Genomic DNA, 15,372 nt, shown 5'->3' on the forward strand with positions numbered 1-15,372 from the left:
AGCTGGGACCAAAGTAACAAAGGCTACCATCACTAACACACTACGCCGCCAGGGACTCAAAATCCTGCAGTGCCAGACGTGTCCCACTGCTAAAGCCAGTGCATGTCCGGGCCCGTTTGAAGTTTGCTAGAGAGCATTTGGATGATCCAGAACAGGATTAGGAGAATGTCATATGGTCAGATGAAACCAAAATAGAACTTTTTGGTAAAAACTCAACTCGTCGTGTTTGGAGGAGAAAGAATGCTGAGTTGCATCCAAAGAACACCATACCTACAGTGAAGCATGGGGGTGGAAACATCATGCTTTGGGGCTGTTTTTCTGCCAAGGGACCGGGACGTCTGATCCGTGTGACGGAAAGAATGAATGGGGCCATGTGTCGTGAGATTTTGAGTGAAAACCTCTTTCCATCAGCAAGGGCACTGAAGATGAAACGTGGCTGGGTCTTTCAGCATGACATGACCCCAAACACACACCGCCCGGGCAACGAAGGAGTGGCTTCGTAAGAAGCATTTCAAGGCCCTGGAGTGGCCCTAGCCAGTCTCCAGATCTCAACCCCATAGAAAATCTTTGGAGGGAGTTGAAAGTCTGTGTTGCCCAGCGAAGGTCCAAAAACATCACTGCTCTAGAGGAGATCTGCATGGAGGAATGGGCCAAAAATACCAGCAGCAGTGTGTTGAAAACCTTGTAAAAACGTACAGAAAACGTTGGCCTCCGTCATTGCCAACAAAGGGCATGTAACAAGTATTGAGATGACCTTTTGTATTGACCAAATACTTATTTTCCACATAATTTGCAAATAAATTCTTTGAAAATCAGACAATGTGATTTCCTCGATTTTTTTTTTCATTTTGTCTCTCATAGCTGAGGTATACCTATGCTAAAAATTACAGGCCTCTCTCATCGTTTTAAGTGGGAGAACTTGCACAATTGGTGGCTGACTAAATACTTTTTTGCCCCACTGTATACAATGGGGAAGAGGAAGCAGCAGGTAAGTAGGGGATGGGGGATGAAGGAGAAGGTGGCAGGGGAATGGGGAACACGGGATGGTGATAAAAGATAAAAAACTAATGAAATTAAATGAAAATAGGTGCCTGGATAAGAGGAGGAGCCGAGGGAAGGGTCAATGGGGAGCCGGGAGAGTGATCTTAATGAATTAAAGATCAGATCACATACAGGTCATTTGACGGCACTATCACGTAAATTGGTTAACTTGTGAATTTGTAATAATGAATTAAAGCTCACGAACTAGGAAGCTGACGCGCCGATATTGTTCAATAATTAATAATGAAACAATAATATTGGTAACACTTAGTTTGATAGTCCACTGTTAACACTCAACAAGCCATCAGTAGATACTCAGTTGCATATTCAACTGTAAGTTAACTATAAGGTGCACTATTGTCGATGGTTAGTTGATATTTAATAATTAAACAGAGCTTGTCCATAGCAGAGGACATGCCCTACGGGGAGAGCACACACACACACACACACACACCACACACACACACACACACACACCACACCACACACCACACACACACACACCACACACACACACACACACACACACACACACACGTGATAACCGTCTAATCATAATAATAATAATAACCGGAGATTCAATACATCTCGGAGGACAGACTGAGGCCTGTGCACATTTACGTAATAATGCAATAATAATAATAAACAGAGATTCTGTCCATAGCAGAGGACATGCCTAGGCCTACGGAGAGCACACGTAATAACAGTCTAATCATAAACTGTAAAGAATTCAAGTCATGCATTGTTCACTTACATTTGACTCTTGATCAATTCGTAACTTATATTTGGCCAAAACATTGTGGCTCGGGCTGATGAACATTCAATTGTAACGTAGTTTGAGAAGTAAAAGAAAGACAATGACAATCGTCATGTCGTACTGACCTCACGATCATTGTCAACCATAAAACTTTGTTTTCCCCAAGAATCCTGTCTTCTGCCTTTATGTTGGGTAGTCCAAAGGCTGCTGATTTTATGTTTGTTGGACACTGTAACAGTGTGTCACTATCTTATTGCCTGCATGAGAGATCAATGTTGTTATAAGCTGTTACGTCTTTCTTACCGATCGCAGTTCAAGGCTGACTTGGGCTGTACCACTTCGGGAGGGGTCGCTCAGTTGAATTGGTTGCGCCGTTGACTCCATACATGGACATTGGAATGCGGTTTTCACTCGCTGCAATGTTGCATCTGTGGCTGCCGGTAATTCGAGAAGGGTCCAGCTGCAGGCTTGGGCGTTTCCGTCATGACACAAAAACGCCCATCGGGCGTTCCCGTCATGACACAAAAACGCCCATCAGGCGTTCCTGTAGCGTTTCATCGATCAATCAAGAAGAGGTGAGTTTCGCAAGGCATGCTGGGTATGCTACCCTTCCTTTTTTGGTGGTTTTACCTCGTAGTAACTTTCCAGAAAAACGAAAGGGTTATGATGAGAGATTATGTCAGTAAGTATGATATTGTTTATTTGACAACATTGGCTGTGAAGTATTCTCATTTAAATCACTGATTTAGCTGTGGTATCGTTGTATCCGAATTCGAATCCGATGTAAATACTCGTGACAAGCATGGTTCGGTAGCAGCGAATGCTATGCTATCTCGTCCATAAACGTAGCATATACTAGCCAGAAATCAGCAACGTTTAAGACGGTTTGTAGGTAGAGGGTAAAGTTTGCAGCGAAGGCTTTGCCGATTATTTTACTGTGAGGTTAACATTACCAAAGTACATTGTTAAGTTGGATGTTAAGGTGTCAGCTTGCATGGTAAGAGACATGAAATCGGGGCCACGCTGCTTCGTTGTGGTGAGACACGCATCGGATTAAACTGCATGTAAAGTACGTTTAAACAAACTAGTACGTTTACATGCATGGCATATCAGAGAATTCTGTCAGTTCGGTCGCGGTGCAATGAATGAATAAAGATCGTTAACACTCTGAAAAACAGATGACAGATGTGCCCGCAGTTACTACTTTATTACCTCGTTGGTGACCAACGTTAAGGAAAACATGTACTTGCGTGTTGATGACGTATACCAAACCTTTTCAGTACCCTGGCACATGCTTTGTCCAATGGACCATGGAAGGGACTTTACTTGGCTGACGAGGTAAAACGTGTGGCTGGCGCACGATTCATTGCATCTAGTAGAGTAGCATTCACTGGTAGACAGGCAGGCCTCTAGATTGTTTATTATGATTTAATGAAGTGTTCCTATGTGACGCTGATGGGCCCTGGTTGCTGCTAAATGCTTGTTGAAAGTGCATTGTGCACTTTTTGTATGTAGCTACAAAATGAGGGTGGATAATCACTTTATAGTTTATAGGCATTATGTACTAATGAGAATCATTGACAAATCACAGTCCCCTTTTACCACCACAGGACGCACCTCACCAGTATCAGAGCACAGCTGTGGGGCGTTCATGCTGATGGTGAGATGCATTATTTTCAGAAATGATGACTGATGACTAGTTTGCAAAACAACTAACTCATTTGTATGTTAATTTGGGTACGCAATGTATTCTACCCTCCAAAAGCAATATGATATCAGTGAGGTGAGTTCTTTCAAATCTCAATCAGATGTGTAGCATGAAATATAAGGCTTTTAATAATTTAGTCATCCTATCTGGAGGCTACAATTAACATGCATCAATAGGTCATATACCTTACTTTGTCTTCAGGTACTGCACTTACGAGAGGAGATGGCTACATCTTCACAATAATTTACACTGCCATAGTACACTGCTAAACAGTACTGTAACATGGATTTGTATCAGGCTATGAAGTCATTTAAAGCATAACTTTACTTTTCAGGGGGACATGCTCTCTATCAGGAGGTGGTGGTTGGACAGCTGTTGGAGACCTTTATGCTTGAAAGGTTTATATACTGTGTCCATGTTGCTATTTACTTATTTTTGGTGCTCACGAAGATCGTAGCCAATACACTTGTCTCTCTGTCTCTAGCCCTGCAGAACTAGCTGGCTCCTTCTCACCCTCTCCATCTCCCATCTCAGTTACACCTTCCAATCACTAAGCAGTGAAAGGTATTGCATACTATGTCCATACTTTTCTATTTACGTATATTCTCTCTTGCTCTTTCTCAGACTTTTGATCGATCAGTGATTGCCTTTTTGTTTAATGGTGTGGGTTGTGTTGGTCTGGGCTTGTGTGATTGAATTGAAGGTTGATTATAATCCCTGTTTCTCTCCCTCTCTCTCGCTCTACTTCACTCTTTTCGCTTTTCGGCTCTCTCGCTCTCTCTAGCCCTGCAGGACTAGCTGGCACACCAAGCTCACCCTCTCCATCTCCCCATCTCAGCCACACGCTCCAATCTGGCACAACAGAGGACAGGCCATTCTTACCACCCTAAGTCCTTCAGTAAATTGTACAAGAGACGCTGAGACTGTACATGGCGATGCTTGGCGTGTTCAACAGGGTTTCAAACACATTCCGAGAACTAATCAAGCCTCTCCATCATTCCATATATATAAATGACAGTTTGGCAGGGGACATTAAGCTTAATAAAGACAATCTCATCTACATAACGGTTAGAAAGATTTACAACAATGCAGGCTGTGTCAGTGGCCTTGCGCTACGCCTCAAAGGCTTCTCAAAAAGAAGAATTGGCCAAGCGCACCCCTGGTACTGAGGCACGTTGCATATGGCAGGTTTGTCATAAAAGATGTCTGCCTAGCATAATGTTCTTTTATTACTCCTTTTTCGTTTTATTTGGGCCGTCTTTTTTTGCAATCCCTTTCATTTGTAAATGTACATACTACTGTAGTAAATGTATCTGCCCAGAAATGCTGGTATTTTATTACTCCTTTCTTTTTTGTTTTTGTGACAAATGCTATACGATGTATATAACATACATTTGTGCCTACGATGTATGTTGTAAGGTTAATTGTTACAGAGCAATTACTGTATTTTGTCTTTATTGAAAACATTCAGTGGGAAAGTAAGTGAACACTTGGAGTCAAATGGTCTACTGTTTGAGCCTTCATAGTGTCTGGTAACTGGATTTGAACTGCATAATGTCCCAAGTGTTATTTTAATCTATTCATTATTTAATTTGGGCATATTCTTAAACAACTATATCAAACATCTCACTTATACCTAATACCCTACCTATACTAACCCAGAAGATAATGAACATGAGATCATGGAGCCTCCCTGTAATGATCGTGTTGCATCAAGTTTGATGCAAAGTTTGGGCCGAGATCCGACACATAAATGTAAGCCAACATTCTGTAGGCCCAGCTGGCTAACGTAGCCTACCCGTATTACGAGATCGAAAAAGAAGGGGGCGCTAACGTCAGTTCTATGCTGCCCATGCTACTAGATCGACGAAGAAGAACGGGGCGTTCCAGCCTGCGTAGACGAAAACGCCCATCACGAGAACGCCGGGGGGGCGTTTTAGTCTGCGTGAACGAGAACGCCCACGACACGGGAACGCCCATTTGTGTCTGCAGTCGGATGATATTGGGTAATTCAACCACAAAGAAGTAAACTCTACGAGGTTCGTCTGTAGCCATGGCACACAAATATACATTAACTTGTATATTTGTAATAATTAATTAATCCTCACCAACGAGGAAGCTGACACACCGTTATTGTTCAATAATTAATAATGAAATAATAATAGTAAACAGAGATTTTGTCCATAGCAGAGGACATGCCCTACGGAGAGCACACACACACACACACACACACACACACACACACACACACACACACACACACACACACACACACACACACACACACGTGATAACCGTCTAATCATAAACTGTAAAAAATTCAAATCATGCACTAAATATTAAATTGTTTTAGAAATGTTTAGGGTTTTATAGTAACTTTTATTTATTAAATGAATTAATGAAATGAATGAATAAATTAATAAAAAGTGTGATTTCCTGAAAACTGTCTATTCAATTAATTAATCATGAAAACATTAAGGTACGGGTCTGAAACTGCAGTATGGTTCATAGGACAACACAGGCAATTGCCTTGCAGAGTTTCAGACCCGTGCGGCAGAGATCACCAGTCTGACTGCTTCTGTGTGAATTTTAAAGGGCAAGTGGGAAAAAAAAATGTCCACTTTTTTTTCCAGATTATCGTTCAGTGGCTCTGGGGAACCTCTGTTGCGAATCTGGTGGGCCTGGGCTCAAAGGTCACCGCGCGGCGGCCAACGAGACTTGTTTTTACAAAATGCCCTATAGTGAAAATGACACTGTCTCCGTTTAATTAGGCATCGACGCTTTAAGGTAGGGTCTGAAACTGCAGTATGTGTTATAGGACACCACAGGCAATCGCCTTGTAGAGTTTCAGACCCGAGCGGCCTTCCCAAGTGTCAAAGGTCAGCCGTTACCTTCGACGGCGCGACCTCCATGACAGTCTATTTCAGCATAATTCCTAATTCCTGTGATACTTTAACTGGAGCTGGACACTAAAAAAATGGGCAAAACGTTTTTATTCCCATTCTGAGTCTAAGTCCACAAGGATATACTCAAACAGTTACAATGTTTTTATTCTGCTTCTGAGCCAAGTCCAAATGGGCTTAGTCAAAAAAACGGCCAAAAACGTTTTTATTTCCATTCTGTGCCTAAATGTGGATGGACTTAGTCTCAAAAACGGTGAAAATGTTTTTCTTCTTCTTCTAGGCCCTTGTTTCCATCCTCCAGAGTGGGCAGGATGTCCTCAGAAGGTGTCCGAAAATAGTGCATGGTCGTCGGACTGACCGTCGGGATCGGGAGGGTATGTCATGGAGCCCGTGCCACCAGCCCCAACTTTTTTCACCCATGGTTAATCAGTTAGGGAATCTCTAAAGGGACTCTCTCAAGGTTTTTTCTTTGCCTTTTTTGTGACTAGTTACATTCTGACTTAGTGACAGAAGCAGAATAAAAACATTTTCACTGTTTTTTGGCTTAATCCCTTTGGACAGCGAAACCGGCTTTTTCACACCTGTGCAGTTAAACTGGTAGGGTCCAGTGGTGTAGTCTACGTGATACGCAGGTATACGCCGTATACCCACTAGGAACGCACCAGGATTTGCGTACACCCACTTAAAAATGTGCAGGATACGTATCAATCGTCTTGTGACAGGTCTTTCACTTCTGTGTTTATTTTTCGGAAATATCGGTTGGGTATAACTGCAATAAAATACTTTAAGCAGGGGAAGTTATCTCCTACATTCACCATTCATAAAATTCCCGCTGCGCGCTCGCGCTCTGCCCTGTCTCTGTTACGAAGCGCGAAGCTGCCCCTGCATCTCTGCAAGTTGGCGGGCCGAGCCCCTCCTTCTCGCGTGTGTGTGCGTGTGTGTGTGTGCGTGCGTGCGTGGGCGTGCGTGTGTGTGCGTGTGTGTGTGTGTCCAGTCCTCCCATATTAAAGTGTAAACCACATAATAAAGGTACGAACACACCAAACGAGTACCCCGCGTATAGACGCGTATAAAATCGGCAATTTTTCCATAGGGAACCATTGGTTTACACGCGTATGAGCTGCGTACATGCGTTACATGCGCTAAAGCAACATTTTACCCGCGTTGGCGGCTGCTTGCTTCAGCGTTGGTGTTACGTTGTTGTGCAAAATTTACTCAAAGCAATTCATGCTCCCTTTTAGGTTGCGCGTGTTGCGCGTGTTGCCAAGCAATTTACCGCCAGAACAGTAGGTGGAGTAATATGTGGAGTAAAGTTTTTCGTTGAAGACGACCTCGAGAATGACGTCTTTGTCTGTGGGAGTCGTTGGTTTGTTTATGTGCCAGATCGTGTTCTCCCCATACACAGTGAATGATTGCAACAGACAGAGGAACAGGGGTTATGAAGTTGTTGATTATTGGGGTTGTATAAATGTGCATATCTCTCTACATTTTAAAACGACATAATGTCGATTCATCTTGGTCGGTGGCTCTTGATGTTCTTGCTGTATGAAAATCGAAATTGAAAATCGTCCTTGCCTTCTGGCTTTTAAAAATGGCGGCATGAAAACAGGAAATGTGATACTCCAGACAGGAAGTAGTAACCAGACCAGCAGACCAATCACAGCCTTGCAGGCTGCGCGGCTCGCGTAAAAGCTTACGAAAAAATTAAGTCTATAAAAATCGCCCGACGCACGCAAGACGTGAGAAGTCGCGCAAGGGGTGCGCAAGGGCGCGCAAGGGCGCGCAAGGGCCTCTTGCACTTGCGCTTACGCTTACGTAACTGAGCATAAATCGGCCTTTATTAGCGGCGTATGAGCTGCGTATAGATACGCGTACATATACGCGCGTACGCGAGGAGTTCAAAAATTTAACTTTCAACGCTCATACGCGTGATGCTTAGCCGCGATAGCCAATCAGCGTGGAGCTTGACCCGACGTCACTGGCAGAGAGTAGTGACGCTTGCACAGAAGCATACGGCCGACATCTTTCTTTATTCTGGGTGGAAAAGTAACATAGTAACGCCATTAAATGCGTTTATGGAAACATTTTTAGCGAGAAATGTGCATTTTACTTTCATAATGTTCGCTCTGTGAATGTGAAGGATTTTTGGTTTGATAGTTATGACGAAGAGTGAACGCTCCGTTCACTTGCATGGACAGAGTCTCTGGTTGTAAGCAACCTCAACGTCTTGGCGGACTATTTCTCTGCTGATCAACACTACGAATGCTGGAAACACACCAGACACCATGTGAAGTTATTTAACCCGATTATTGTTATTTATATCCGAGATTATTTAATCTAACCCGATCCAAGCTCTATCATGCACCCAAAGACGGCGGCGTTTGGGTTTCCTTCCTCGACTCCTAAATCCAGCGCAGCCACAGGCGCGTAGCTGCGTACGTAGGACCATTTTTGACACAAAATGGTCAAGCAACATTTTAGCTGCGTTACGCGCGTAAATCTTAAGGCCGATTTAGGGTCGTTTTAGACGCAGAGACGTAAGCACTATTTACACAAGGGGCTTTGTTTTAGACAAAGTTTTGATTTAACGGTTCCTTTAGGTTCCTTAAGGATTGCGCGTGTTTGCAAGGGGATTCTCCGCCAGAACAGTAGGGGGAGCAACGAACGAATCTGTGGGCGTGGAAGTGGAAATCGCTGGCTTGTTTATATTTATGCACTTCCGTATTTTCGACGAGAGTAGCAGTAAGCTAAGTTTAGGTTTAGCGGTCCTTATTCCACACTCTGAACAAAACCGGAAATGTGAGACTCCATGAAGGATGTGGTTAGCTGGCCAATCACAGTCTTTGCGAGCTGCGTAGGGCCGTAGTGTTTTAGTCGCATAGTCAGGAATTTTGGGCGACGCACTTAAGCACGTAAGGGGGATATTTTACCGCGCAAAGGGGGGGTTATGTATCTTACGTGCTTACCCGCTTAACGTCTTAAAACCAGAGCAATATATCGGCCTTTACGCGGGTACGCGTTTGGTGTGTTCGTACCTTAAGTAGTCAACAGAAGACAATGTTTTAATCCCACTTTATATCTCCTTGTTACTTTTAGATGAGAACCCCTGGCCAGCCTTTCAGACTGGGTGTCAGGCTAGGGAATTTAAAAACAGGCATCCTTGGTTAGAGTGGAGGGAAAAAAAGTTATAGGTAAATGTCAGCCAACATACAGTTGGTATACACAATTGAAATTCATAATGTTAATCACTATGCAAATGAGAGTATAGCTAATTCATGGTCATTTTAAGGTGCAGTAATTTCACACTTTTACACAATTCAATTACTGTATGGTATGTTAGATAACAACAGTAAGAGCTCAAATTAGAGCAATTGAAAGAGTGAAACATGTCATCTCCTTCTCATGCACTGGTTAGCCATGGATGTAAACAGTTCATTAAATTATTTTGAGTAGATTTTGTCCTTGTTTAGCATGTGCTATTGCTACTATAGATATACAAAGGACAACTTGTCATTTTGTGTTCTATTTGTTCATACTGTTATTAAAACTGATAAACCTATTCAGCTTTCCATGATTGTTGATAATCGTTATACTCTTAAATCAGCGGGTTGTAGAGCCCTGCGTTGGTGAGTGTGGTGCGACACCCCATAAGCGCCACACACGTACACGTACCGGTCGGACGGGTTTGTACAAGGCTGGGAGGGAATCATCACTATACCCATTACAATAAAATAGACTACACCACTGGTAGGGTCGTTAAGCCTAACAAAGGAATTCTGCACTCCCAGCTCTTGTGCCTTCTCTCTCCTCATGTCTTTAGCCAAACTTGGAAGAAGTTCCCTCTGGGCCTCTCAGTGACTAGAGATACAAAATGAATCTCTCTCTCCTCTCTCTCTCTCTCTCTCTCTCTCTCTCTCTCTCTCTCTCTCTCTCTCTCTCTCTCTCTCTCTCTCTCTCTCTCTCTCTCTCTCTCTCCCTCTCTCTCTCTCTGCTGCACTAAGTTGCTGTTGCTTGAGTCTGGCCTGTATCAGCAGCATATAACATTGTGCATTACTTGGTTCATATGTGAGGCCTGGTCTGATCTGATCTGAGCAGTCATACTGTAAGTTTCAACTAGCAGGCAGTCTTCTGTGGCCTAATTGCTGGGCGCTATCCTATCCTAGCATTTTCTCTTATTTGGAGAAGCTCCAACACATGAGCTTACCTCTCCCGAAATAAGTGTTTTTTGTGAATGACATGGTCGTTAAGACTGACAAAAAGATCTCTCACTTACACAGCACTACAAGGCTACTCTCTGTGATACTTTAACTGGAGCTGGACACTGAAAAAAGGGCAAAAACGTTTTTATTCCCATTCTGAGTCTAAGTCCACAAGGATATACTCAAAAAACAGTTACAATGTTTTTATTCTGCTTCTGAGCCAAGTCCAAATGGGCTTAGTCAAAAAAACGGCCAAAAACGTTTTTATTTCCATTCTGTGCCTAAATGTGGATGGACTTGTTCTGAAAATGTTTTTATTCTTCTTCTAGGCCCTTGTTTCCATCCTCCAGCGTGGGCAGGATGTCCTCAGAAGGTGTCCGAAAATAGTGCATGGTCGTCGGACTGACCGTCGGGGATCGGGAGGGTATGTCATGGAGGACTTTCGCACATGCTTACGCATCAGCACCAGTGGTGAACGCCTAAAAATAATGTTTAAAAATAGAAAAAAACATCAGAGATTGTGAGGCTGGGTTCCTAACATCTCCCCAAATAGTTTTCATGCAGATTCATATGATATATTTCACAATTTAAGCAAAATCAAAAATTGGTCTGCATCGTGCTTTGCTTTGTCAACAATGGCATTAACATCGGCATCAGAGCCATCCTTCAAGCATACCCTCCGCAAATGGACAGACAGGTTTGCTTGTGTTTTGAGACAGCGTGGACAGAGCAAGTAGTGCCTGTTTGCTGTTTTACTTGAATTAGCAAAAAAAGGCATTACTTAGCAGGGCATTACATACAAGGCATTACAAAGCATGGAATGTAAAAAGGAGAATGGTACTATATAAAATATTACAAAATAATAAAGTAATACCCCTATACAATTTTCAGTATGTGAAGAGAGAAAATAATTCAGATATTACTTTTTTGTAGATCATGAAGAGCTGAGTGTATTCTATATCTACAGATCATATCACATATTTTGATAAAAAATAAAAGAAAGGCTTACCTTTGATGCATTTAATATTCTTCACCATGAAATTCCAGTATTTATAATGCCTGTTGCATAAAGCTCCTCCCCCCACAAGCTATTGTTGCAAGCTGAAAGGGGCGTGTTCTTACCTGTGTTTTATTGAAGATGTGTCTCTCATTTTGGTTAAACTTCAGCAAACTTGCAGACTTTTTCCAAGATTGGCTTTTTCTCCACATTTGATTCATCATTTCAATCACACATTCCCCAAGGTCTGGAAAAGATAATAATTGTGTCTGTACATAAATGGATGCATTTCATTCACACACAGAGCAACTGTGGAACTGCAAGGCAGTTTTGCATAATTTCTTCAAGTGAAACCAGTTTGAATGGCCCTTCCCCAAAAGATGTGAAACCAATTTGAATGGCCCATTTACAATTTCTAAAGCAGCACATGAATAAAGGGGTGGGGCTTCACTGCACTGGGGCTCTGTTAACCAATGAGCAAAGACTTTGGCATCATAAATACTGGACTGATTTGGAAAGAATTCACTCAGAAATTTCTGAAGCAAGAAGGTTCCTGCCACTTCCCACAGAAATCTACCAGCTGAAATCTACTGAACTTCCGAAGAGCATATTCCTTGGCCATCCATTGAATCAAAAGCAATTCTAATTGCTACCTACTACTTCTAAAGCGCTGTTATTCCTTGGCAATAGCCTGCAAAAGCAATTTTAATTGCTATTTCTGATCAAGAAGGGTTTTCTTTTCAAAAAGCCTTTCTAATTTGCTGTATTTGATTTGACCATTCTGCCCAGAGAACTAAAGCTTACATTCTTAATTTGCTAAATTTGATTTGACCATTCTGCCTAGAGAGCTAAAGCTTACATTCTTAAAGGTTATTGTTCTAATTTGTCTTTCTTCTGAACAGCCATAATTCTTCCAGAGATTCATCTTCACTCACTGTCTCATCTTAAGAAATGGCTGGGGAAAAGTAAGTAATATTTAATGCCTCTGTTTATTTATATATATATGTATATATATATATATATATATATATATATATATATATATATATAGTGTAATTGCTCATGAAGTATTACCATATTTTAAATGTTTTGTTGTGATGACTTCTGAATGAACGTATTTCTTTTCTTTTACCAGGAAATCTGCAGCTGCACATAGACACTATCTACTCTGTCCAGTTTGTTTAAGGACCCAAGAGTCTCTATCCTGTCACCTGCGCAGAGTCTGCATGAAGGATAAGACACCACCACAGATCCTAGAGGTGGTTGAAAAGGCCAAGAAAGATGTGTGTGACCTCCTGAAGAATGGACGGGCTTTTAGTTATGCAGTCCTGAAGCAAATCGTCTCATCACCAAATCCACTCGAAGGATTGATTGAGGAGCTGAAATACCATCACTTGTTTGTGACAGGAGTCCCTCCTCCTCTGCCCATTGGTAATCCAAGGTTGGTCACCGAAACCCTTTCTGAATGCCCTGGGGAGGCACCCGGAGAGACAGAGCCATCTGATGTGGAATCTTGCGGCAGCAATGAGCTTTTTCAATGTAGACACGAGAAAACGTATACCAAAGACAAAATGGTGAAAGCAAAGGATTTAGGCATTTTGAAAAAGCATTCAGCAGATCATCCATTGCTCAAGCGCTTTGCTGACTACCTAAAGAATGATTACGAAAATGCAAAGTACCAACAGGAGGTTGACACTGTTTCCCGGTACCTGTATTTTGCTGATCCTATGGAACCATCTTTGAAGTTTGTCAATGACAGAGAGAAGCTCAGAGACTTCCTGGGTCAACAGGCTAAAGCAGGGTATAAGGCACAAACATCAGGAAATTACATCAAGTGCTTGAAAAGGTTCTTGGAGTTCCACTTGACAAGGACCGGCTTGAGACAGGATGACAGGGAGCTCTACAAGCAGTGCACGTTATATTTGAGTTTTTTTAACTTCTTCACAGAGTGTCCTCTCTAAGCAAGCGAGCAAAGAAATTGTGCAAAAGAGGCATGCCTTGTTGTTTGACAAAGTCAACCCACACCTCGTGAATGCTTGGCTGTTCTTGATAAAGGTGAAGGTGACTTAGTGAAAATCATGAATCAACTTGATGACAGTTCTTCTTCCTCCCTGAGTAGGACTGAGTGCATATTTGTGCTATACTATCTTGAGGCAATTGTCATACTAAGACACTGCCAACGGCCATGTGTGGTGCAGAGCATGAAGGTGAGTGTTACTGCTCTATTGTGCTCTTATGTGCTCTATTGATACATTTACCCTGACAATTTAGCCTTACATTTCCTAATCAATGGCATATCCTCTTTTTGTTACAGGTCAAGGAATGGCTTGAACGGAAACACGCAGATGATGATTCAATTTTTGTAAAGGACCACAAGACGGCTGCACATTTTGTGGTCTCAATTGTCCTGTCCAAGAAGGAGGAGGCGTGGTTTGAGAAATATTACAACAAAGTGCGGCCACAGCTCCTTGCTGGCGAAAGGAAACGTAAGCGAGATGAGCAGGATGAGAAGGATGGAGATGATTTTTCTTTGTGTCCTCCCGCGGTAAGCCAATTTACAATGCAGCTGGTGATCTGATAAAGCTCCAGCAAAAGTGCAACGTCCCCCAGGTGAGCAGCCAGGTTGTACGGAGGGTATTTGAGACAGCAGCTAACCGCCTGGATGACCCTCAGAAGAAAGCAGTTTCTGACTACCTGGGCCATTCTGGCACAACAGCTGACAGACATTACAGGATGAAATCTCTTGAATCCATTTTGATGGCTGCTGGTCAGCTGAAGAAATTATAGAAGCAGAAGAAGTCAAGGTAAGCATTTCATATTTGTCAACATAATGCCAACATAGTCAAGCACACCACATTCTATATGTAGACACACACATGGTTTTCTTATAATCTCATTTTTTTTTTTTTTTATATAGTGCTGGGCCTTCCGGAGAAGGGACCCGTCAAGAGGCTCTTGGAGAAGGGACCAGCCCTCAGTCAGTGGAGTCTTCCAGCCATGGTGACCATTGTGCTCTCCCTCAGCCTTCCTTGAGACAGCTAGTGATCGATTTAGAGAGGATTCCTGCATCATGGACAACAAACGGATCCAGACATTGGTGAAAACACAAGACTGGAAAGGACTGCACATCACACAGTTTAAAGAGAAGGGCGATGGGATCATTACGACCCGCACTTTTAAGAAAGGCGAGGTTGTATGTGATTATCATGGGCCTGTTGTTAGTGGAAAGGAGGCGAGAACATACACAAAAACACAACTGGAAAGGAGACTGGATATATCTTCTTTTTCCGGAACAGTAAAGGACAGCCAATGTGCATTGATGCCCACTCAGACAGGTGTCATTGCCACCCTGACAAGAGAACATTTGGCAGGCTGGTGAATCATTCCAAAAAGAACTCGAACATTAAGCCCCTGCACTGTGTGGTGGACAAGCATGGAGAAATGAAAGATGTGATCCTTTTCATTGCAACCAAGGACTTGCCAGTGGGTGAGGAAGTTCTGTTTGACTATTGAGTCACAAAAAAATCTTTTAACAATGAGGGTCGGACTATGACTGGCTCTAGCAGGGCATCAGCCTTCAGAGACACATATGACATGTCCCTGGTTGGTGAAATGTTTCATATGTGTTTGTTTGTGCTGATGGCTCTTTAAAGGATATGGATGAGGACTCCAAAATCGTACCATGACCCGTTTGGTGAGATGTTTCATATGTTTTTTAGTGGATCAATTCTTGGCATGTATGGATAAACTTTCTGAATATGATGCGT

General features: G+C 42.6%; 1 long non-coding RNA gene across 1 annotated transcript; it reads left to right on the top strand.

Annotated features, from left to right (window-relative positions):
* Positions 1-2,401: 2,401 nt before the first annotated feature.
* Positions 2,402-3,433, top strand: LOC130378882 (uncharacterized). The gene is made up of 3 exons (XR_008894976.1): positions 2,402-2,480; positions 3,079-3,136; positions 3,409-3,433. It is a non-coding gene; the product is annotated as an uncharacterized LOC130378882 (long non-coding RNA).
* Positions 3,434-15,372: the final 11,939 nt, after the last annotated feature.

Source organism: Gadus chalcogrammus, unplaced genomic scaffold (assembly GCF_026213295.1).
Source record: "Gadus chalcogrammus isolate NIFS_2021 unplaced genomic scaffold, NIFS_Gcha_1.0 GACHA110, whole genome shotgun sequence".
NCBI lineage: Eukaryota > Metazoa > Chordata > Actinopteri > Gadiformes > Gadidae > Gadus > Gadus chalcogrammus.